Source organism: Archocentrus centrarchus, chromosome 17, assembly GCF_007364275.1.
Source record: "Archocentrus centrarchus isolate MPI-CPG fArcCen1 chromosome 17, fArcCen1, whole genome shotgun sequence".
Lineage (NCBI taxonomy): Eukaryota > Metazoa > Chordata > Actinopteri > Cichliformes > Cichlidae > Archocentrus > Archocentrus centrarchus.
The window spans coordinates 32,553,124-32,577,724 of NC_044362.1; the positions used below are offsets into that span (position 1 = coordinate 32,553,124).

General features: G+C 42.6%; 1 protein-coding gene across 2 annotated transcripts in view; it reads left to right on the top strand.

The window, feature by feature from the left end:
- Positions 1-24,601, top strand: part of basp1 (brain abundant, membrane attached signal protein 1) — a 45,740-nt gene that overhangs the window by 1,928 nt on the left and 19,211 nt on the right. Inside the window, exon 1 of one of the 2 annotated variants that reach the window (XM_030752006.1) lies at positions 11,104-11,123. The exons of the other annotated variant lie outside the window; for it this stretch is intronic. The gene's annotated coding sequence lies outside the window, so the exon portion shown is untranslated. Of the gene's footprint in view, positions 1-11,103; positions 11,124-24,601 lie in introns of those variants that run through there. 2 annotated transcript variants of the gene reach the window in all.

Below are 24,601 nucleotides of genomic sequence, written 5' to 3' on the forward strand. Positions count from 1 at the left end.
GTGCTGCGTTCTGTTTCATGACCACACTCTCATTTTGTTACTTCCTGCCAGGCTGTGGCATGTTTACTCCGTTTCACATCTCTGTCTTTTGTTTTTAAATTGTTTTTAGATGAATTGCAGTTATGATAGAGGGAACATCACAGCATGGTTAAGGAGACGTATTGAATAAACAGTCCTCAAACAGTCATCTTAATGATGATCTCAGCCCTGGTTAAAATCACTGTAGCACCAGTTTATAGGAAATCACTGACAAATTCAGAGGCAATTTCCATTTTGAAAGGGAGTCAGTGTGTGTGTGTGTGTGTGTGTGTCCCCGGTTAGATTGTGTGGAACTTTAGGAGTACCTCTGGGTGTCCAGGTCCTTGTAGATGGTGCAGAGACGAGTTGTTTCCACGTCATCAGAGTGGATTTATGAAACTCTGTGTGAGATTAGAATGTAAAAATTATTTGAGTGTGCTGTGCTGTGTTCACTTGTTCTGCTTGATATTCCATAATTAATATATCTGTATTTAATACTATTCATCTGCATGTTCAGCAATTATTTCTGCATGACAGTAAACCCAGTCTCATTATAAATTCAGACTGATAATAATAATAATAAAATGTGTGATGGATGGATAATCGCTTTCTGGTCTGATCTTTTTCCTAAAAAAAAGAAAGAAAGAAAATGTGTAAACAAGCTTTTGTCCAAAGGAATCCTGTCCATGCTTATAGTTGTGCAATGGTGGGAATTATTCCAGGAGTACAAAATAAAAGGCCCGACTCCCAGTCAGGGGGGTCAGTTAGGTCCCTCTCAGTCACTTTTTTGTGTGGAGCAAACCAAAGCAGACGGGTCGCTAAAACCCAGACCAGCAGCAGAGTGCTAATGCTAACACGGTGCTCAGGAAGCTAAAGTTTGAAACCAGAACAGGAGAGCTGCACTTAAACCAGAGGTGGAAGTAATGTTTTTTGCATTGTACGGAATTGTGAAGGCATTCGCTGTCGAGAAACTGACCACATTAATACAGATGTGCGCTGCAGCTGTACAGTCTGATACAGTGAGCCTGATAACAGTTTATGTTTGGTCCGATTACTTTCTTATTCTTCGGTGTTTCTAGTGGTGCAACTGCAGTGTAACAAAACAATTTTAAGCAGATAAAACATTTAAAGATATTTGAATAGAAGAATTCACTAAAAACGTGACCATACGGAGCATTTTGATTGGCTTATGTGTGGCCATGTGACTGTGGATACTTCCAGTCACTGGATTGACTCCTGTCTGTTACAGGTGAGCATACCTTTGAGGAAAAAATGTTTTACAATTGAACTGGATTCCCAGAAAACATCTCAGACATGAGATTGATTCCTATAATTTTCCTAAAAATTGGTGAGCCGTGTTTAAAGGACCAGTATGAAGGATTTTGTGTCCTCTAGCAGTAAAGTTGTAGATTCAAACTGACTGAATGCTCATCCTTTACCCCGTTTTTCCAAGCCTCTATCAGACATCTTCAGTGGTCATTACTTTGTAGTTACAGGTGATTCCACTAATAAAAACATTATGAATGCTTTATTCCATCTATGCTAGCAGCTCCCCCTAAATCCTGCACACTCGTCCTTTTATTTTGTGTTTCCATCTGAGGCCTCCTCGTGTTGTAAGAGCACCGTGGTAATGGGGGTCTTGTAGTAATGTGTCCTCTCTGTCTGGCTGCTGATTGGCTGACATAAATTCAGCCCGACTCCGTTCATTCATCTCGCCGGCCGGAGACAAACAACAACCTGATGAGAAGTTACGATGGTGACTCATCCGTTACTGCTGCTGTCTGCTCTTCAGTGTGTGAGTGTGAATACGTTACAGAGAGGCGAGCAGACACATAGCAATGATAGCTCACCCGCCCCGTCTCTGTCTGTTACACACATCGCATAAATGACTCACACAAAGATGAGTAAAAATGCAAAAGTAAGTGGACGATGAAGCACAAGTGCTCAAAAATATCTGTCCGCATACTTTTGGTATATAAGCGTGTCGCTAGAAAATAGGTTTGGACAGTGAGAGTGAGCAACGGGGGGGCGGGGGGCCCTAGTGAACTTGAAGATCTTAGAGGACGGGGTCTTTGTAGCATGCCCCCTGCTGAGATGTCAAGATTGAAAAAAAAAATCGCATTGTTTGGCCAGTGAGTCATACGATCAACAGCATCACTTTCACACAACGCGGCATCACTCTTAATTAAGCCATCATGCTGCGTGTAATAGAGAAACGGGCTGGTTAACTTAAAACAGGAGATAAGGCAGAACAATGGGAGGCTGCAGCTGCTGTGTGACACACACATGAACATCTGTGTGTGTGTGTGCAGAAGAAGGTGTGTAATGGGTACAGCTGCAGGTTGAGTCACTACTGCTGCGACTGCAAAGAAAGAAAGAAAAAAACATGTGAACACAGCTGAGAGTGAAAACACGCACTGGGCAAAGATTCGAATAAACTAGAGTCACTTCTACTTTAAACAGAAATTCACAGAAACTGGTGAAATGTGCAGAAATAATGTGCGGAAATAACTACAGCAGTGTGTCATGTTTAAACACAGCAGGCTGGGTTACAGTTTATAAGGAAGTTCAAATCTAAGTTGGAAGTATATTTAATGAGGTGCTGCAGCTGCACTGAACTGAAACCACAAACATATATTTAATTGTGTATGATATCATTTGCATTTAATTGCATTAATGTGGTGGGATTTGAGGCTGAACCTCACAGCAACCTGAGGACGTACCAAAAAACTGCAGTTCCTCTAATGTCCACTTGAGGCTGGCTCTAAAAGAAAGTGTTCATTTCCAACTTTAAAGCAGAAATATGCATACAACTAGTGGATGACACTGGTTGGTTATGGGCTTATCTTAACTGGTGTAAGCATGTGATTTAAGGGGGGGGGCGGCCTTTAAGAACTTTACTGTAAAGCAGCTCTGGGGTTTCCAGAGAATGGTCTGAAAAAGAGAATCTAGCCAGCGAGCGACTCTTGGTGAAAAAGCCTCGTTGATGCCAGAGGTCAGAGGAGAATGGCCACGTTGCTTTGACCTGTTATCAGATAGAGCTGCATCGTGCATGTGCAGCCAGCAAATCTGCGGCAACTGCATGAAGCTTTTGTGTCAGTATGGACCAAAATCTCTGAGGAATGCTTCCAGCACTTTGTTGAATCTATGGCACAAAGAAGGAAGGCGGTTCAACACAGCATGAGGCTGCTGTACCTAATGAAGTGGCTGGTTTGTGCATTTCCTGGTCTGTGTAACAGCCACGTTCAGTCTAATTTAGCGGTGTGGCGCACTGCCAGCTCCATCTTCAGAAGCATCTGAGAAGCAGCGATTTGATCACAGATCATTTTGTGATGTGTTTGGGTTCCTGTACATGGACATGTTTTACACCTGCATCCTCTGCTGTACCCCCCCCCCCCCCCCCCCCCCCCCCCCCCGTTTTGATCACGGTGGTGTACCAAAGCCATCGAGGTTCTGCTTCCACTTTGCTGCCACACAGCTCACGTAAAAGCTAAGCTGACACCTGCTACAGTACACGCAGCATTTTAAACATCCACCTTCACCCACCAGCCAGTTAACCCTAATCACTCCCACTCGATGCTATATTGAGTGTTTCCTGCTGGGCCGTGATGAGATCACACCCTGACTATCACTATTTCTGCTGCTAGCCTCACCACTGCTGATCTTTTCCATTGAAGCATTCATTTGTGGTTTCTTTCATCTGCAGAGAAAGAATATCTGCAACCATACACAATGCAATACCACCAATTATAGCTTCAAAAATCACCACAAAAGGAGTTTGACGTTGACTAAATGTAACTGCAGTGTCACCAGTGCATATTTTAGCCCACTTGTTTAAATGCCTCTCCCTGCCTGCCCCTGCATTTCCTGTCCAATTCTCTATTCAAGCCTATAAATAATTTTAAAAAGGCGAAATGGCACCGAGGTAGCATTTGTTGCACCACTGCTGTGGACCTCATTAGTGTTTTTGCGAACCCTCGGTTTAATGCTACTGTGTCATAATTACAACAGAAATGTTGTTTTCTATTTATAACGCAGGAGCAGCTGCTGCAGCTGACAGCTCCCAGATTTTCTTCTGTGGAAGAGGGAAATGAATTTCTTGAACAGCAGCCGCTTGTTTTATGTTTGACAGAGGAGCTCACAGCAGTGTGAAGGTATGAGCAGTAAGTGTCCATGAAGAGTCCATGAGCTGCGGTGAAAGCAGAAATGGCTGCTTCCTCACAGCTCGGGGAGACTTTCAGGCTCTGCGTGTGGCCTGTTTTAGATCCAGCGTCCGTCACTGCGGCCCTCCGGCCTGTCAGGAATGAGGAAGTCAGATGTTTCAATTTCCTGTTAAAGGAAGCATGACTGCATATCAAATGACCATAAACTTGTGTCTAAAGTTTATTTTGGTGTGATTTATTTGTGCTGCTGTATGAGGTGCCATACGGGGTTCACGGTGACGTTGGCGGCAGGGCGTTTGGTCAGAGATGACGTGATGACTGCTGGTCACATGCTCCGTGTGTTCTGTCTGCCTGTTTGGGGGTTAAAGCATCATGACTGAAGATGAAAATGAGAATATTGTGAGGCTAATTCCTCTCTATGGTCTTAGACTCTTTTCACAGTTAATTTTTGTTCACATTGCTTTTTGATAAAAATATCACATTTAACATTGCAGAATCACAGGAACACGGCCCTTAAAATATGCTGTTTAACTGTATTTCATAAGGTCGCTGCAGTTTCAGCAGGAACATTAGATATTACCAGGGTTAGCCGCAGATAAAATCTCATATAGTAAAACAGAGATGAGTGCAGATGAAGAGATTGGACACAGAAATGAAAGAAATCACTGAAGGATTCTGCATGCGCTGCATTCAGCAGATGTTTTTAGATTAAAATGGACTGAAATAATGTAAAGAATATAAAACGCTGCTCCACAGTTGCAGTTCTTTTTACATTTCTGTTAACTGCTGATTCTCAGTTGGCTGTAGGCGTGGGTGTGAGTGTGAACGCTGGTGTGTGTGTCTCTCTGTGAGGCCTGCGACAGATTGGCAGCCTGTCCGGGGTGTACCCTGCCTCCATCACAGCTGGAACACCCCCACCCCTCGCGACCCTGACCTTATACACCCCATAGCATGTAACACATTAGGACTGTGATTCATGTTCAGCAGTTTCCTGACTTGCTAACAATACACAGCAATTATAAGATACTTGAGGGGAAATGCTTCGTTAATGGCCCGCTTGTTGTAGAACAGCGTTCTGCAAAAAAGGCAATAATGCATCACAAATGAAAAGCTAATAATATGTGACTGATATGCAAAACAAACAAATCGTTAATGGTGAATATGCACGCCTTAATATAAAGTGCTGCCAGATTAAGCATCAACAGAAAGTTGGGAACACATTTGTGATTTTGTGATAATTCTTACAAAATCTGCATGTTCCTTTAATTAATGAAAGAAAGCTGCAGAAACATCACATCTGATGTGAGCTGACAGGAGCCAGGCTCCAAAATATACATTAATGTGATTCTACAAATGCTAAACTCTTTGACCCGGGGTCTTTTTCTCTTGCATTCAGGGTTTTTTTTTGCAGTAAAATCGAAGTAGAAGCGATGGCCGGCCCCTCCTCGCGCCCCCGCCCGCTCTCCAGTCTCGCTGGAGGTTTGACGGCGCAGCAACATGTCCTCGTCCTCGGCAGCTCTTTCACCGTGAGCGCCATCTGTCACATCGCGCCTCGTCTTCCAGGAAATTACAGCTCAAACCGAAAGCGACAACGTTATCTGATATGTACCCCGACGGGGCAGGAATGAACTCAGCCATCTCGGCTCGCTCTCTGCCGAATCCCAAATCCACTCTCTCACTCACTCGGGTGTCCTTGTGGATGTAAAATCATTGGGCGAGGGCAGATAAAGGACCAATCCGACCATATTTCTTCCAACGACCTGTCCTCTTATCTGCAGAGCACACTGAGTTCATTCTCAAAATGCAGCAGGCAGTGATAACATTTTCAGAGCTATGAGATTTTAATAGCCAAACAATTCCACTTCAGGCCCGGATAGAAAAGTGGCACCTGTTATTAAGTAGTTGCTGTGAAAGAGCAACAGCATATTGTGGAAGTATTTTCAGCTTTATTAACACCTGTATGAGCCAAATGGGCACATTTTTATAGAGATATCACCTGGTTAAATAATAACTCTGGCACTGGGTGAAAGAATTTTTCCTCCCTGGCTTCAGGTTTGTCAACAGCAGGCACCGAACACTAAATCCTATGAAAACTAAAAAATGTGACATTCCTGCCTTAAACAGTGAGGATGAGAGCAGAGACATTTCTTATGTTGCATGCAGGACTCAGTTATTAACTGCAGGAATTTCCTGATTCAGATACTCAGTGTGAATTAGAGACCAGTGTAGACTCAGTAACACAAGTTCACAGTTATATCTATTATTGTAGGGTCTTTACCCACAATACAAAGTGCCTTTAGGTGACTGTTTGTTGTGATTTGGCGCTATATAAATAAAATTGAAATGAAATGAAATATCTTTGTAAAATCTTTGTCTGAGCCACAAAAGTAAAGTTTTGGGATCAAATACATATATTTTTAGTCTTTTTTTACATGGGCAGAACTAGAAAAACATAGTTTAAACCCAAACACAAGACAAAAGTGGAAATTGGTTATCTATTATAATCCATGTGAGGCTTTACAAACAAAGGTTCTCAAAGTGTGGCCCGTGGCCCAGTAGCAGCCCCAGCTCTTGTGCGATAAGGTAAAAATATGCTGCTGCACATTTCATCCATGTCACATTTCCATTCAGCTTTAGCGCTTCAGACAAACAGCTGTTTTTAAGTAATCCCGCCCCGCTAATGCAGGGGTGGCCAACTCTAGGCCTCGAGAGCCCCCGTCCTGCAGGTTTTAGATGTGTCCCTGATCCAACACACCTGAATCAAATATAGTCATTAGCAGGACTCTGGAGAACTTGACTGCATACTGAGGAGGTCATTCAGCCATTTGATTCAGGTGTGTTGGATCAGGGACACATCTAAAACCTGCAGGACACCAAACCTCGAGGCCTGGAGTTGGCCACCCCTGCTCTAATAGCTAAAAAATTATAACCCACAAAAAAAAAAAACAATCTACTAAAAATAGCCACTTTCCAAAAATACACATTAAAAACATAATTTAAATCTGTTTGATGCGTACCACAGAAATGACTGCTTGCTAGTGCTAATGGCCACGCTGCTAGCTAACTGTAACGATAGCGAGCCGTTCCGGTAGCTAACAGCATGACTCAAGGCACGCCGCCAGGTGATCAGGCGCTCTTTAACTAAAGATAAACTTGTGTTTTCTGATGATGTTCATGTTTTTACCTGAATGATCTATAAAATTGCAGCTCTCACCAGATTAGCATGCTTTGAGCAGCCATTGGCTCCACGTGGCTCACTAGTATGAGCTCATGACTGCTAGCATTTCATATCAGCTAATAATTGTTTTGCTGTGATGCATCCACGACCGGCTCAAACATGATTGTAGTCAGAGTTGTTTTTATCAAGCAGAAAGCAGGAAGCCTCTGGGACCAAAACTGAGATCCTTCACTGCTCGGCCCTCCGCTCATCCTCACTGCTGGTGTTTTTGGTGTGTCTTACAGTTTCTGCAGCAAAATGAAACGGATCCTCCTCCTTATCGATGATGCTGAACACAGTAAGCAGTGGCATGCTGGTGCATTCATTTTAAGGCATGTTAGCAAACTGATGTTAACATGCAGTCTGTTTTAATTGATATTTCTGTTAAAATGAATAAATATGTGATGCATTTAGTTATTAGTTATTAGAGAGCCAATGGAAAAATAAAGGAAGCACACAGAGTGAGTAATTCACTGACATTCATGAGGAAACAGATCTAAAAATACCAGTTTTATTGGTGACAGCCGTCACCAGCCATCAGCATCTCCTGCCTTCCTTTTCCCTTTAAACCTTGAAGGACCGCCAAGTCTCGGAAACTGTACCAAACGCCGTTCCTTGCGTGAATCTTAAACAGTCTAGGGACGGAGTCTGAAAATAATGAGATGGTACAACAGAGTTTAGACTCGGAGGTGTTCGGCCTCCTCGCGCTTGTGTTGCGGTCCCAGTTCTGTCAGCTCCCATCAGCGAGAGGGAAACTGACGACGAGAAGAAAATTACAAGAATATCTCTCGCCGGATTTTTTTTTTTCCTCAAGTGCGAGACGTAATCAAAGGCCTGTCTGAAATTCCCAGCAATGTGTGGGATGTGTGAGACGTTGTTAAGGTGGGTGTGTGTGTGTGTGTGTTTTTAATGTAACCAGTTTTGTGGGTTCTCTGACCACATCCGATGCCTTTAAGCACAAACACTTTTACATTTTTACATTCTTAAATTTATTCTTTTCAATATTTTCATGAAATCATTGCTTACAAATAATGCACTGACTATTTTTATAGATGTGATTACAGTTTATGCATATTACAACTATAAAAATACTTAAAAGGATTAAATTATTAGATACATATTTTCCATTTTTAAACAAAGTATTTTATTATTAAAATGCATTTGATATTTTCATTCAAAATAAATGAATACAGTTTAATTTAATCATAATAGAAGCAGCTTTAACAACAATCTACAATATAATTATTGTCATTAAAATGTATTTATGATATTGTGTCTTTAATTCATTATTGCCTAGAACGAGTTTCGTGGTGTTTAAATAACTTTGCTGCTTGTTGTAGAAGACAAAGCAGACCCCATCTAGACTATGGGTCTAGATGGGGTCTATGGGTCTAGATGGGGTCTGCCCCCCCCGTGGCTCTTTACAGGGTTAGCTGGAGTTGAGAGTAAACTTTGTCCTGGCATCCAGCACCACTCACTCCGGGGTTGCCCCCCTCCCGCTCTCTCACTGTTGTGGCTGAAGACAGCGAATGCCCGCCACGTCCAATTTCACTCCACCGGCGTTTGGCCCCGAGCTGCAGACACGCTGCTGACAGGGGTCACTTAGATCCAAAGCTGAGCGGGTCAGTTTAGCTGAGACAGACAGACAGAAGGAGGAAAACAAGGCTGGGGTGGATGTCTGAGTCTGCAGCTCCGATACGAGTGTTCGAAATGGATGCAGTTGCTGTTTGATATCAGCCTGAAGCTGCTTTTTACGGCTCCTCAGAGAGTCCCGTTTCTGGAGCCATTTTAAGGTCACAACCACAGTTTCCTTTTTTCTGTTGGAAGCCAGGCAGGAAGTTGTTCACAAAAGTCTCATGACCCACACACAGACACTTCAGACACTTCTTGTGACCTATGAACAATTCCAATATTTTTTTTTTTTTTTTTGACTGATGTGATGTCAGCATCTAATCTAATACTGGATGCAAGAATTTCCAGTGGCAATAAAGCTTGTGGTGAAAAAAATAAATGGTAGCACAGAATTTCTTGAACACAGAAGATGAAATCGTTGTCACTGTGGCTATGGGAGGGGCTACTAAAAGAAATGGGCTGATGGCTGGCAGTGAGCACCGTGAATTTGCTCACACTGTAACCTGGCAAGATGTTCTGAAAAGGCATTAATGCCGGGCTCTTGTATTACTCTGTAATTACCTAATCTTTGTTTAACCACACACTGCTCCTCAATCAGTGATATTTTAGGACTTCATGATGAAAGTTATATTTTGGGAAGGAGGTGTGACATAGTGATTTCCATGACATGCTAGCCTGAAGTCCGTTTCCATCTATGGTGACAGACTAGTGGAGATAAACTAGTCATCTGTTATGCAAAACACACATTTCCATCTCTAACATCAGCGAATGCCCCACGTCACTGAGACCGGGCCAGAATCAGGACAATAGCTCCGTACATGAGCTAAAGGTGAAGCAGTTAATGCACTTCAAAAATTGGTGTCATTAGTGGCTGTAGACTTCTTAGCTTCTTAACGTGAACCCATGTCTTTAACATACACACTAAATGTAAGTTAGCATGTTACAGCATGTGTTATAATGTTGGTAATTCAAAAACTATAAAGAACAACAAGCTACAGCTTCCACAGGTTTGGCTCCATCAGATGTTACACTATTCAACCCCACAATCATCAGTCAGAATTTATCATCAAAGTCTGACCTATTTTAACCAATCAGTGCTGGATCAGCTTCTGCTCTGAGCAGGACAGTCAGACCGTTTCTTTGTGGACCTTAGTCAAAAAAAAAAAGTGGAATTGGAGCCTTATATAATTTTAAATAAGGTAGGACCTTGATTATTTTAAAGGACAGCCCCCCTCAGCAGATGACCCCCCCTCCCTGAGCCTGGTTCTGATGGAGGTTTCTTCCTGTTAAAGGGAGTTTTTCCTTCCCACTGTCACCAAGTGCTGCTCGTAGGGGGTCGTTCTGACTGTTGTGTTTTCTCTGTATTATTGTAGGGTCTTTACCCACAATACAAAGCACCTTGAGGCAACTGTTGGGATTTGGTGCTATATAAATAAAACTGAACTGAACTGCAGAAGAATTGTTGAAGTGGTGCGCTGTAGCTGCTGTTAAAAGCCACCTGCTCCTACCTGATCTTATAGGAGATGGAAGGACGTCAGATATTACACGTTAAACAGGAACTGCTACAGTATCAACGGATTGCTGTAGGAGTGGAAATTTAATATCACCAAGCAACATTTTAACTTGATACTGTAGCCACTATACATAGCACAGGTAGACTGTGTGATGGAGAGGGGGGAAGGGGGTGCATGTACATTTTATTAGTATTTTTCATCATTTTACAAACAAGATTTGCCGCTGTAACACCAACCTGCCTCTCTGCCTTCATGCAGTTGGATGAATGGATCACAGTTTGAAGAGCATTCGACATGCAGGAAGTAAAGCAGAGATATTCTGACAGAGCGAAGTGCAAAATGCAGCGAGGCTGCTTCATGCTTGGTGTGCGTGGGCAGCAGCACTCGATAAAGGCTGTTTTTAATGTTCATCTTTTGCTTGTGAACTCACTGCCTCCTTTAAATGTCTCGGGGAACCTTCCTCTCTCTTCATGCGTCATATTTACAGCAACATATTAAAGCTAATTCTAGGGAAGGTTTACTTTATGCTTTTTCTGTTCACTCAGGTCTGGCTGGTAAAGGGGATCATAAACATCACAGGAAAGTCTCCAGAAAGCAGTGAGGAGTTATTACCCTCGGTTCTGGGCTCGGGGGGGGGTTATATCAGACAGCTTCTGTCCTCACCTCTGATGGACTGAGCCACAGTCTAAGTCTTGTAATATGACTAAAGAAACAAAAACCCTGATGGCACCAATTTAAGAGTTCATCAGTAAACTCTCTTTAGACTGTTTTTAGCACACAAGCACAACTCTCCTCGCTCCACCAAGAAGCCATGTTTGATTTGCTCGGTTTGCACAAAACAGCTGCAGGTGGATCGGGCCGTTAGGCTGAGGAACGCTGCACGCTCACAGGGTAGAGGCTGTTCAGTCAAGGTAGGGATGGTGGATAAAATGTTATTCACTGTTAAAGCTCTCGGGCAACTTTGTAATCTTTGAAACCTGAAGTTTGTCCTGCTTTAATAAATGGGAAACAATTAGTGCTTAAAAGATAAACTATAGTATATCTAATAGTCAGTCATGTAAAACGAGTGTCTCCAATTAGCAGTTAATGAGCCGAAACATGCAAAACAACTGATACTGTTTTAAAAGCCATTTCCCATTAGGATTTTTCTTTCCATTCCCAGAAATGTCACCTGGCTCTGATCCGATGTGAAGAGAAAAAAAAAAAAATGCGCTGCTCATCAGCACAGCCCTGCAGAAATATTGATTGATGTTGGACCATGTCTGGCTCCGTCTGGAAGCCGGGAGGGGCCTCTGGGATCTGTGCAGACAGATGGAAAGGAGGATGGCGTGGGACACAGGGACAGCGGAGCTGCTAGTGGTGGGCTTAGAGCTGCAGTTGTATTGATTGACACCAGAGATAGACCCCTGTAATGCTGAGCTGAAAGCAAGACAAAGAGAAGAGAAGTATTCTGCTGTGAAACAATCCCCGGGTAGACAGATGGAGCCTCTGTGCAGATGTGATATTTGATATTAGCCTTAACAGCATCTTACCTCTTTACAGAACAACACTGTAATCCAGCAGTGTGTCTGGAATTTCTTATAATATTCTGCTCCTTCAAAAGGTTACATTATCACTGGGTTACTACTCACTGCTGTCAGTTCAGGAACCTTTCTGTTTGTCCCAGAGCTCCTAATGAGATCAAATCAAGCCCACCTGTGCTCTGTCACGCGTGCACACATGGGAAATGAAGTTCAGAACTGTAGTCGTGTCATTTACCAACGAGGGAGGAAAGCAATCAAGAAAATGAAAAAATAATAAAATGGGGAACAATAAAAGGGAAGGAAATGTTAAAATGGTACAGTCGCTGTTGGTTGCTCAGGGTAACAGTGTCAGATATGGGAATGTAATTACTCAGTTTGGTTTGAGATTTGTGGTGTTTGAGTTCCCAATCAGGAGCAACTGTGACCTCAGTGACCTTAACCTGTAGTTGTACCTGAGAGGTGCAGCCTCTTCCTGGCTCGTTGTGTCTGTGAAGGTGAATCCACAGCAGCAGATCCAAGCTTTCAGATTCAGTGTGGCTACATTGTTTTGAGGGACCGTCGCTGTGTGATGGTGTGTGATGACTTGTTGGTGTGATAGGAAACAGTCCACAGTCTAACTGTATGCAAACACATTAAGCATGTTCACATTTTTGGGTTATGCACATTAAAATACTGCACACTCAGCGATCAGGTTTTTAATCACGTAAACCCAGCAAACATTTTTGATGTTATGCTTGAATAATATTTCTAAGGCCAACCTTGTGCCAGTGACCATGATGTTATCTCTGCTGAATGTCCTCCATGGACTCGCTGACGTTCTTGCAAAGCAGATCTTGACTGCAGGAATTTTGGTGCCAAATGTTGCAGTTCTTCTGATGGCCACTTGAGGCTTCACAAACCCTCACCTGTGTGGATTTGGTGAAGGTTTTACAGTTAAAGGTGTGCTCATTTTGACTGACAGGTGGATGTGAGATGACCTCACCTCAGCTAATTCCACTGACTAAACTGGACAAATGCATCATGCCATGTTTTACTTAACACTAATCAGCAGGTATCTGTTTCTATGCAGATTATTGGATATGAATCTATTCTTTATATGTATTAATCTTAGCACTACCCTGTCTCACCCAAATACGGTCACTTCTGGGTAAAATAAGCCAGAACACCAGAAACCAATAGGTCTATGATGCAGAGTGAGCATTGTGCAGATGTCTGATTGCAGCTGTTTTACAATGATTTATTGCAATAATATAATAAGTATTTCAGAATTTTTCCATTGGAACCTCTGGCCATCTGCCTTATTACCAGGAGGCAGTCTTTGCCAACAGTTCACTACCAGTTTTGGCCAGAGACACAACGTCAGTGGGAACATTGATGGGTCTTTCTCTCTAATTGCCTCAAGAGCAGCCAAGTGCATACAAGTTCATGATCAAATATGTCTTGTAATTACTGGTATTTACAACACTAAAAGTCTGATGGCTCATTTAAACAGTTAGTTTAATCATAAGATATGTGAAATGTCAGAAGTCACCTGCTGAATATCAGGCACCGCATCAAAATGTTATTTTCACATGTAAAATAATGTCCTGCTCCAAAACACATCTAATCCACCATGAGGCCGCTTTTATTCTGAGGTTTCTGTGATTCTTTATGTGTGTTTGTGTCGGTTCAACTATTATAGAACAGTTCATCTGGAAAAGCTGTAACACCTGTTCAGGATTTTCAGGTATTCTGTTGTTATCTATGTGTGATTAATAAAATACAGAAAGGGGAAGGTATTCATATAACGCCCAGAACAAAGCTGCAGTATACGAGCGATGAAATGCAAACACAGCTGAGAACACAAAGCTTTTATTACTCCTCACTTTGTGATTATGACAAACAGCGGTTATGACATGGTGAGTCACATTTATGGACTTATTTAAATGAGTTTTTAAACAATGATTCAGAGAGAAAACAGAATTTTCATCCTTCCAGTTACTCAGGAGGATTTTCTCTGTTCAGGATGTTCACTTTGCGTAATGACAACACCACAGGTGAACACGTACAAGTACAAGTAATCAGAGTATCTGTGTGGTGAGTTGTGCTTTTCGTGCAGTCTTCAGTCAGAATAATTCCCAGGCTGACAGGCGGGCGGGCCGTCTCATTTAAATTCAGAGGCACCGGTGATGATGAAAGATGCAGAGACGACATCACGATTCCTTTGAATAGACACACAAACCGAGGACATGACAGCACTGGCGGTGTCCTGTCTTAACAGCGTGTATCTCAGGCCGGGCGGCGGCGGCGTGTGCTGGGAGGAAGGATTATTGGCAGGATCCTGTGATGGAGTGGAAGATAGAGCCGGCTGTCACAACAGTTTGGGAAGAGTGCTTCTGAAATGACAGAGAGGACTAACACATCCACCCTGCACCATCTCCGGCCCTGCTGAGGGTCCATTTTGGTTTGGTGGTTTATGATGTGCACTTTGCAGCTTATTGAACACGTACGATGTGCACGCCTGCTTAAAATGGCTGCCGTTTGGACTGTCAGAGAGGATGGACGGCCCTCAGTGATGCAACAACTGTCTAGATAGAAACAAAGGAAAAGGAAATTAAACCCAACAATGAGATCTTTTGGTAGCGTCTCTCATCCAGCTCAGCTAAAAATGAGAAAGTTTGGATAAAGTCATTGATATTCTGTGAGGTGTCCTGAAAGTCTTGACTCGATAATTAGAGAGCACATTTCTTCAGGACAAACCCCGGAGAGAACGGACTATATTTATGGAGATGAATGAGTTCAGTCGTTAATATTCCTCCAACATATTCACTCATTAATTCATATCCTCGTGCCCTTGTAGCTGGTCTGTTATGCTGTGACACAAGGTCAGAGCAGTGCAGTCAGTTGTTTCCTGTTTGCCGACCGTTACTGACCGAGTTCAATCGACCCGTCGAGCTTCCCAACGCTGTCGCTGAATCAGACGCTGGTTCAGGTTACGTCTGGACTACTAACCAGCTCCATTATTCCACATTAAGTCAGTATAAATTAAAGCAGGCTCTACTGGAGCAGGGCCTCCTCCCTTTAAACAAACTTCCCTCTGATTGGGTGAACAGAATGTTTTAACTGCAGGTGATGGAGCATCTGAGCTCACCTGTTGCATGACTGACATAATTATATCAGGGATATCCCTTCCCATTAATATTATATTGATCCAAGAGTAGAAAAACCTGTCAGAGAATAAAGGGAACCAGAACAAGTCCCCTTTAAATTCATCTTCTTCTTCTGACCTCAGCCTTTTTTTCTTATTCAACAGTCAAACAGGTGCAGACCTTTGCAGAGGAGCCAGATTACAAATTAAACCTCTCAGTTCTTCAAGCCCAGCCTAGTATTTGGTAAATAGACTGATACCTGGTACTCTGAGCGCTGAAACCCTCATTCACCCAATCACACACACACATTCATACAAGTGCTTTTTTCTATACCTGAGCACCTTGTCTAACATTCGCACACACACTGCTGTGGATGCACCGGGGCCACTCGGGGTTCAGGATACTTCAGTGTGCAGACCGGAGGAGATGGGAAGCAACACCACCACAGACCCCCCCCAAACTGACATTGTCAGTAATACAGAGCAATAATAATGCAGAATAAACAATGAGCTGTTGTTCTGCCATCACAAAAGACTGAGAACATCCAATATGGCCGCCAGAAGCTGCATCATGTTAGCTGCAAACCCTCAAACAATCACATTAACAAAGACAACACAGAACAGCTGATTCCTGACACACACACACACACACACACACACACACACACACACACACACACACACACACACACACACACACACACACACACACACACACTGTGTCTCTGTGAGAGGAATACAGCACTGGTTATTGTGCTGCTGCAGACCGTTTTCCATAAATGAGGAGGGGAGCAGACTGAGCGCTGTGGTAGGAAGTGAGAACTGTTTGTGTGACTAAGACAGTCAGTCGGCCATCTTACAGACACTTTCTACTGTTGTCTGAAGCAAATTTACTAGCGGTGCCACAAAAACAGAGTTTTCTATTATGGACACAAATGCCAGAAGGCAGTAAAACAAATGATATTTCAATGCACTTGTTCGGTGAAAAGCACTAAAAGCTGCTGCAGGTAGACGGCAGGATATTCCGACAAAAGTCGACACGGAAATAAAAAAACTCCAGAAGAAGGGAACTCGCACCGGAGACCCAAGCGATGGACATGGAGGGTGAAGAGACAATCCAACAAAGAGGAAAGAACAGGTGTACATGAGGGGCGTGGCTCCACATGACTTTTCTCCCAGGTCATTTGTGGCCCACCTGTCATGACCCTGCGGCCCCAACGGTGGGGCGCGCCCCACAGTTTGAGAAACACTGGCTTAAATGAATACTTTAAGGGGAAGGACACGCAGATATTCTGCAGTCACATCAGCTGATTTGCATCCCAGTTTATGGACTGCTATTAATTATCCTGTAGCTTTTTCTATTTTCACACCCAACACATTATAATCAGGATGAATACTACATATCCATACCGAGAAAAGTAAAATATAACTTTTACATCTTTTAGACTGGAATGTTTGCAGCTCTCAGCAGTAGCGAAGGCCTTTGGGGATTCGCTCCTTAGCTCGTGTGGTTCCCCTTTGAAACCAAGAGACAATATTAATAAATTGGTATTATAAATAAATTGCTTTGGCAGATTCGCTGGTATGAAAACACCGGGGTGTTTTGGCTACACTTTGTAGCTCTCCTAATTGAGAGGATTCAGTGCCTTTGACAGATTGAGTGGACTGCAGTGCATTGCATGATTTAGTAGATGGAGGGGCAGGTTGCCAGACTGAAAACATTCAGAGAGTTGGCAGCAGCTCGAGCTGCACTCAGAGGAGAAGGCAGCGGGTAGCTCAGCGCTTCAATTATCGCCGTCTTCATGCACTCCGGTCACACTGATACGTTATTGGAGGGGATACAGCTGCTGATTTTCTGATTTGCGAAGGCCGTAATGGCTCATGTCGAGGAGTTAACACACTGCTTTTCTGCTGAATTATTGATTTTGGGGGGGGGGTTCTCTTTAAAAAAGGACATTTTTTTAAAGCTGGAAAATCATTTAGTGTAAACTTCAAATATTATGAGCACCGGATTCAAGAGGTTAATGGATGTAGCATTCTCAGGCCGCTCTCATTCCCACAAATACTGCGGCTGCACAGGAATACACACTGGAAGTCCTTAAACACAATTTGTCACTGTGAATGTGTGTATTTTAACATAAATCATATTTGATTTTAGTGGTTTCCAGAATCAAAAAGAAAAAAAAAGCATTTCCTGTTGGATGATTTTCCCTTAGAGTTCAGTCCTCCTGCTTCTCTAACATCTCTGCTTAAAACTAAACAATCAAGTAAAAATGAAACAGTCAAAGGGCAAAGGTAAAGCTCCAAACACAAACCGGCCATCTGATTTATCCCATCTCCTCTGTCTGGCAACGCCAAATTAATCTTTCACCAAAGGGCCAATCAGCAGAAAAACAATAGATGTCCTATCATAGTCCTGTAAGGATCACGTTTCCAAAAATCAACCAAAATTCATCCTTCAGCTAAAAAAAAAACATGTACATGAAGCGCTGTTTGGGAATGAGGTGAAGCTCCTAGAATACATTTAGTTGTTTATGGCATCATGTGGATTTAACTGCTTGAACATGGAGGCGTTTGAGGCTTATTGTAGCAGGAAGTAGCTCGAACCTCCGCGGCTGAAAAAGAAGCCAAAACAGAAGCGCCAAAAGCTGCAGTTCCTCAAATGGCCCCTAGGCTCCAGCAGTGAGTCAGTCCCCACACACTCGCTCCATTCTGGACGTTTTAGTCCAACTTTACAGAGAAATAAACACGTTTACAGCCTGCCACAAAAACAGTTTCCCCCTTTATCACAACTGCACGGACAACTGAATAATTTTTATATGACAAATTAGATTAAGACTTAATGTTATGCATTATTAGGGCTTGACTGCTTTGAGTGACAGGCAGCTGTAGCGTCCCCCCCCTTTTCACCTCTGGTTATATTAAACATCAGTTTGTCTTCCTGCCTCCAAATAACCAAAAATAATAATAAATGTAGCTCCAGATCTGGATTACATCCAAATCAAGCAAACAGCCTTGGGCTTGTTATCGCTGATACGAAACAAAGCTAACGGGCTAACAGCTAATAAACAGCACAAATCTGAGTTTACTGCAGGATCTAATTTCTACATTAAAAAGAAAAGCACCGACGATAAAACAGCTTTCACGTTTTCTTAAGGTGAAATGTTGCTGAGCTGGAAATGTGCAGTAATCCTGCCGAATGCCGGGGCCTCTCATAGAAGTGTTGATCATTGTGTTTTCTGCTGTTTGATTCCTCTATCAGGACATCTATCTGGCTTCCCCTTAAAGATGAGTCATGAGGGTGTGGAGGAAGTTGTTTTCTGTGCACACAACCAGTTCCTCTCATGTCGCTGTCACGTCAGAAAGCAGTGAAAGTGAAGAATCTCATCAGACTCGTCACTGCGACGGGCGAGCAACCGACCAGAACAAATGTCTGTAAGGCTGTCTGTGCTCGGGCAGAGGTGTCACATCTATTTGTCTGCAATGTCTGTGTGTGTGTCTGTCTGTGTGTGTGTGTCTAAGACTTGTCAGTGTCAAACCCACAACCAACTTTATCTCTCTGTGGTCTCTTTGCTGCGTGTTGTTAACATGTTGCCACTCTTGAAAGACACGCTGACAGTGATTAACAGAAAATGTTACAGTATTGATCGGTGCCTCACGTGTTTGTTTATAAACATAACTCCAGATAAATGTGCCGTGAGCCCGCACCCCCCCGATTTTACCAAGCGGTTGTGCCCAGATGAGCATTTCTGTGACATCAGCTGTCTCAGCCAATCAGTGCTTGTAATGTTATCACAGAGACTTTTAACATTAGCATAAAGGAACATTAGCATAGGTGAGCTAGCCCAGCTGCTAACAGCCAAAACCTATGAGCATTTCTAATATCTATATATTGCTAAATATATGAAATGAATACTTAAATGTGGGTAATGCCTGCTTAGCACTAACTACACATCAAAAATAATGCTGTGTCTTCCTGTTGTGTAATGTATCCATATTAAAGCTAATATAAGTGAGGGCACTACGTCCTCTTGACCTTTTGAAATAATTACCTAGCAGATCAACATTTAGCTGTGCCATTTTCCTATGAGGCAGGAGACATGTCCTCTGAGGTCCTGTTACTGCACGGGGGGTTTAAAGAAAATGTGGTCATTATTATCACAGTTAAACACTGACCCACGTGGTTTAAGCTGCTTGAGGAGCGTACGCACAGCAGTGAAACGGCAGCCATGCAGAGATCATAAAATCGAAACGCTCGCTCAGTCGTTACGGGAAAAACGGTTTGACAGGAAGGAAACCGACTTTACGGCAGAAGCAGGCGGCTGCCAGTTGCTGAGGCATTTTTTTATTGTGCTGTATTTAGATGGTCACCATAGGGAGGTTTATCACGAGTTATGTCAGCATCTGCTGTTTGATCCACTGCTTTACTCTTAAGAATGAGTTCAATTAAGCAGTTCAGCGTTTTGTTTTTCCTGATGGAGAAATCTCAGTTGCAATAATTGCAGCTAATGACAGTGTTGGCATGAGGAAATGTTCTGTTTTGTGTGGACACGCTCCACTTTCTATTCCCAGATCCCCGTGATTTCCCAGAGGAGGAGAGTCCTGCGAGGACTTTGCTGCTATTTTTGGAAAAACGATTTGGGAACGTCTACTTAAGTTTAATTTTCATAAAAATGTGAAAAAATGCCAAAAAACAATTTTTTTAATCGCTCTTCAGCTTTGATGAGTCAGAGGACACTAATTGAAAAATTCTTCTTTCCATTTTTTAGTATTAATTAGAACTATTTCCAATCAGAAGGACGTGGGATTATTTACAGCTCTCTTGGTCCAGATTCCACCGGGGCTCATTAACGTTTCAGCTTCATTTTCATGAGGATGCAGTGTGAGAGTTTCTATTTTCAATACCAAAACTGACATTTACAGGTTCACAAAGTTCACGACAACATCAGCAGGGAAGGAAAACAAGTGCTGGCTGGAGTCCAGATAAATGATGGAAACCCAACAAGAGGACACGAGGACGTTACTGCAGCTTCTTCTTCAGATTAGTGTAATGCTGAGAGTTTATCTGTGAGGAGAACCGACAACATCCACAAACACATCATATGGTTACAATTCATCTTCCTAATTTCCAATTTCAGTTGACATTTAACACCAACGGTCTTGACCTTTTCTCCGCTATCATTATTAGTCGTTATTAGTCAGACTCCAATTTAACTAAAAGCAAAAGCTTTTGTCTCTGTTCATCCTCAGTTTCTGCTTTCAGAATCATTTTCATAACTATTGAGAAGTTGTCATAGTCACACTGTAGCCCTGCCGTAATGTGAATGTTTCCTGTAGGCCAGGGGTGCCCACACTTTCTCAGCTTGCGAGCTACTTAAAAGATGACCAAGCCAAAAGGATCTACCCACAATAAAAATGGAAAACGCTTATTTATTTTATATTATTTAAATAATTATTATTGCATATTTTGTGCTTTTAGGATAAAGTATATTTTAATTGAATTTAAATTTCATCTATAACACATATTAGTTTGTCTTGCATAACTACATTAACCCACATCACACAATTCAGCTGTGTACATTCATTTTTCTTAGCTTACTCCGATGAGGAAAGTCAATGTTCTAGTTTTTGTGGACAGTCCGAAAATGCCGCTCTACGTTTCTCTTCTTTGGAATAGCAATGGCGCTCTCACAGATGAGGCAAACGCACTTCGACTATGACATCGTGAAAAAAAAATCCTCCTCCCATTCCGTATGGAAGTGGTAAGTTTTGGATTTCTTATTTGGACCGGCTACAGAACTCATTTTTATAGCCTTTCCTTTCCTTTCTTCAGTTTTGTTTAAAACAAACTGAAGGCTAGCTTTGCGACCCGGCAGCTTGCTAAAGTGGTTAAAGCAAAGCTAGCGTGGTTAAATGCGCATGCGTAGGGCGGTAACGAAAGAGATGGATGATAAACTATCATCGATCTTCTACTTCTTTTAATGCTGTGCGATCTACATTTTTCCCCCAACTTAATTGGGAGTTCCGTGCGATCTACCTGCACTCCTCTTGCGATCGACCAGTAGATCGCGATCGACGTATTGGGCACCCCTGCCGTAGGCTTTCTTATTTTCACCCGGAGGAGACGCCCCCTTCTGGCAGTTAGAAAGAATACAGGTTTGAGGCACTTGTGTGTTGGCTTCACTTTTCAAACCCAGAGCTGCATCCATCTTAGTCATCTCAGTGTTTTGTAATTAAAAACAACTAAACTGCAATGGTTCCCTTAAAATTTGCCTTTAAGGAACTTCATAATCTCACAGAGGAGACGTGTCAGACATTTCCCCTCAGTCTAACTTTATTTTTAGTCATTTATTCTTTATCCTCTTCATTACAGCACGTCACTGAAGTGATTCCACGCTTACCTTGAGCAAAAGTTTCAAACCCTAGAGGTTTCCATCAAAACAGCTCATACAGATTTCCCGGCAGTTCAGCGCGACCCGCCTTATCTTTGGGAAACTCCCGACAAGAATTTAAATGGAACTTCTGTTGGTCTGAGTGAACGTTTGGGAAGCAAAAGCAGAAAAGAAAGCAGCAACAAAGACGATGATAAAAAAGTATTTTCACTTTGTGAGAACAGGAGGATTTTTCTACTTTTACGCTTTGACTTATTTTCTTCTTTCAAGGTCTTTTGTTCTTTTACAGTCACTTTGCAGGAGTGTTTTATTGCACAGGTCAGCGCTCTGACCTCTAAATTCGGTAATGCTGCTGACAGACAGGCTATCCTCATTCTGCATCTGGATTCTGAAGGGCATCAGCTAAAAGCCTAAATGTTGAAGGTGGCGCTGATATGACGAGGTCACAGCATGACATTTACCAGGTAACATGGATGCAGAATCTTCTGATGACCACTTAAAACCACTTTAGTGACAAAGAGAGGATGAGGAGAGCAGATAAGCAGACAAAAAGGCTGCAGAGAGTCTTTGATCCACAGATCATGTTCAAAGCTGCAGCGATTAATTATAAAATCCATGTAAACAAATGACAGAAGATGGTTCAGGGACAGCTGAGTTCCTAGAAGTTTTGGCATAGTTCCCACCTCTCTTTACAATTTAATGAAAGGCTTTATGCCATAATGTCATTTTCTTATTATCAGAAAAACAACAAGTTGGTCATCGATCTCTTAAAAAAAATGCCAGACTCAGTTTGACTGCTGCTCAGGAAGAAATGCTGCTTTAGTTTGAGTCTGTTTTCACACAGACCTGTGCTATAAAACAGGAGATCGTTTCCTTATCTGACTCTGCTTATCCTAACATGGACAATCAGACTAATGACTTTAGATGATCGCTGAAAACCGACTAACTGCACACTGAGGGGGTCGTCCACGAAGGGTCAGCAGGTGGTGGTTTTGGTGACGGTGATCTCTTATCTTGACCATAAGCTGATCCGGAGCAGGATAAGTGTGAACTGTAAGTGTGTACCCTGGTAAGAAGTGAACCACCTTAGTACAGGCCTGAGAGCCGCTGGGATGTAATTTAATGTGTGTGCTGTGAAGTGGACCTGAACACTGTTCTCTGCATCATCATCATCATCATCAGTGCAGCAAGAACTTGATAACGACACAATTATTAACCGTGTTAAAAACATTGTTATGAATCCTTGCCATAAGCATTCTTGGGTTCGGACTTTGATAAACTGCAGATTACATCTGTAAATATCTACAAGTAATTTGTTTTGACTGTTGCAGCCAGGGACAGATTCGCTTTTCCATAAAATCCTCAGCATTTCTGCTGACAGCTGTTTCTCAGGACATTGTGATCTGTTATCATCTTAGCAAGTAAATCACTCCCTTAAACCCGTCCTGGAGGAGTCTCACGATCAGACGAGTTTGTGTTTTTATGAGTTTCCTGATGAATTCTGGTTTGTGGTGTCTGGCGTGTAGTTTGCTTTATGAGTTGGCCAACTTAGTGACCTTATTTGGGGATTGACAGCATACCTGACACCATCTGACCCACACTGATGCAGTAAATGCCGCCCATCTGGTGCTGCAGGAAACTCAAAGCAAACACCAAATATGGAGTGACCCTGGGCCTGTGCTGAAGGAGAGAGGCGGGGAACAGGAAAAGGAACTTCTGTTTTATGCAGGAAGCGCCCTTGACTTACGGTTAGGAGCTGGATCCCTACAAATGAAGTTTTTTAAATATGCTGAGCATCCTCCCTGTGAAATGTGCACTGCACTGAAACAAGGTCAGGTGACCTGCTGCAACAGAAACAGCACAAAAAGGGAGGAATAAAACTCTTAAACTCCCACCCTGTGGTGTCTAGTTGAGCATATTCTGCACCGCATGTTTTCTCATAAACATCTGATGACTCAGAGCAGCCTGAAGCTGAGGAGTGTCAACAGCCCAAATTCACCCCCCCCCCCCCCCCCCCCCCCCCATGTTTAAAGTCAAAACTCAATGATTCAAGTCAGGATTTGTTTGGCTTGCGATTTGTTGCTGGAGATAATTGAATTTAACATGTAGGTGAGAATAATTTATCTTTAAGGTAAACTCACTGCATGGCTTATTTCCCCCTTCCACACGGCTCTGATTTCTTCAGGATGCATGTTCTTTTCTGTTTGAAAATGGGGCCATTTTTAATTTACATATTTTCTTTATCTCACCGGCAGACTTCGGTCTGCTTATCAGGTGGCAGAAGGTGACGCGCACATTTCGAGGAAGCGTACAGCATGTGTTTGGCCTCTGCTGAAGACATAACACATCGAAACAGTCGTCCGGGGAGTCTGCCTTTCTAAACATCTACGTTTTCCTGCCTTTATCGCTGACTTACTGAAGGGAAGCTGAACTGGATTCATGCCTCCCTGCAGACATTTTTAGCAGAGCTATCTCTCTAAATGTGAATGTTTAGTCGAGTTTACATTTTGCAGGGGAGGGCCCCTTCTTGTTTTCATTATGGCAACCTTCGTGCTGATGGATGACTCTGTGTGTGAGTGTGTGTGTGTGTTGGAGAAGCTGTGGACTGGTCAGAGGTCGCATATTTCTCAGACACAACGTCCACAGCGCTCATTAATAAACATTGAGTGTGTGTATGTTGACAGTTCATGTCAGTGTACACAAACACAGGCTTTTATGACTGTTTCTGCCTTTGAGATCTGCAGAATCAATGAACATAACTAATAACCTCTTTGGGGTTCCCGTTTTCCTCTTTTTGGTATTTCTGACTCCGAGCTGTTTTTTATCTAATGAGATACATTAGATAACTTCATATTTTGTGTTTATGTCTAATTAATATATTTTAAAAATATACTTATACTGTCGGTTACGCTGAGTGAGGGTTATCGTGGACCCAGCAGGCCTCCGGGCTCACAGTACACTGCTAAAATCTGGGATTTAAAGTACTTAGTCATGGTGGCTGTTTGAGATTGGTTA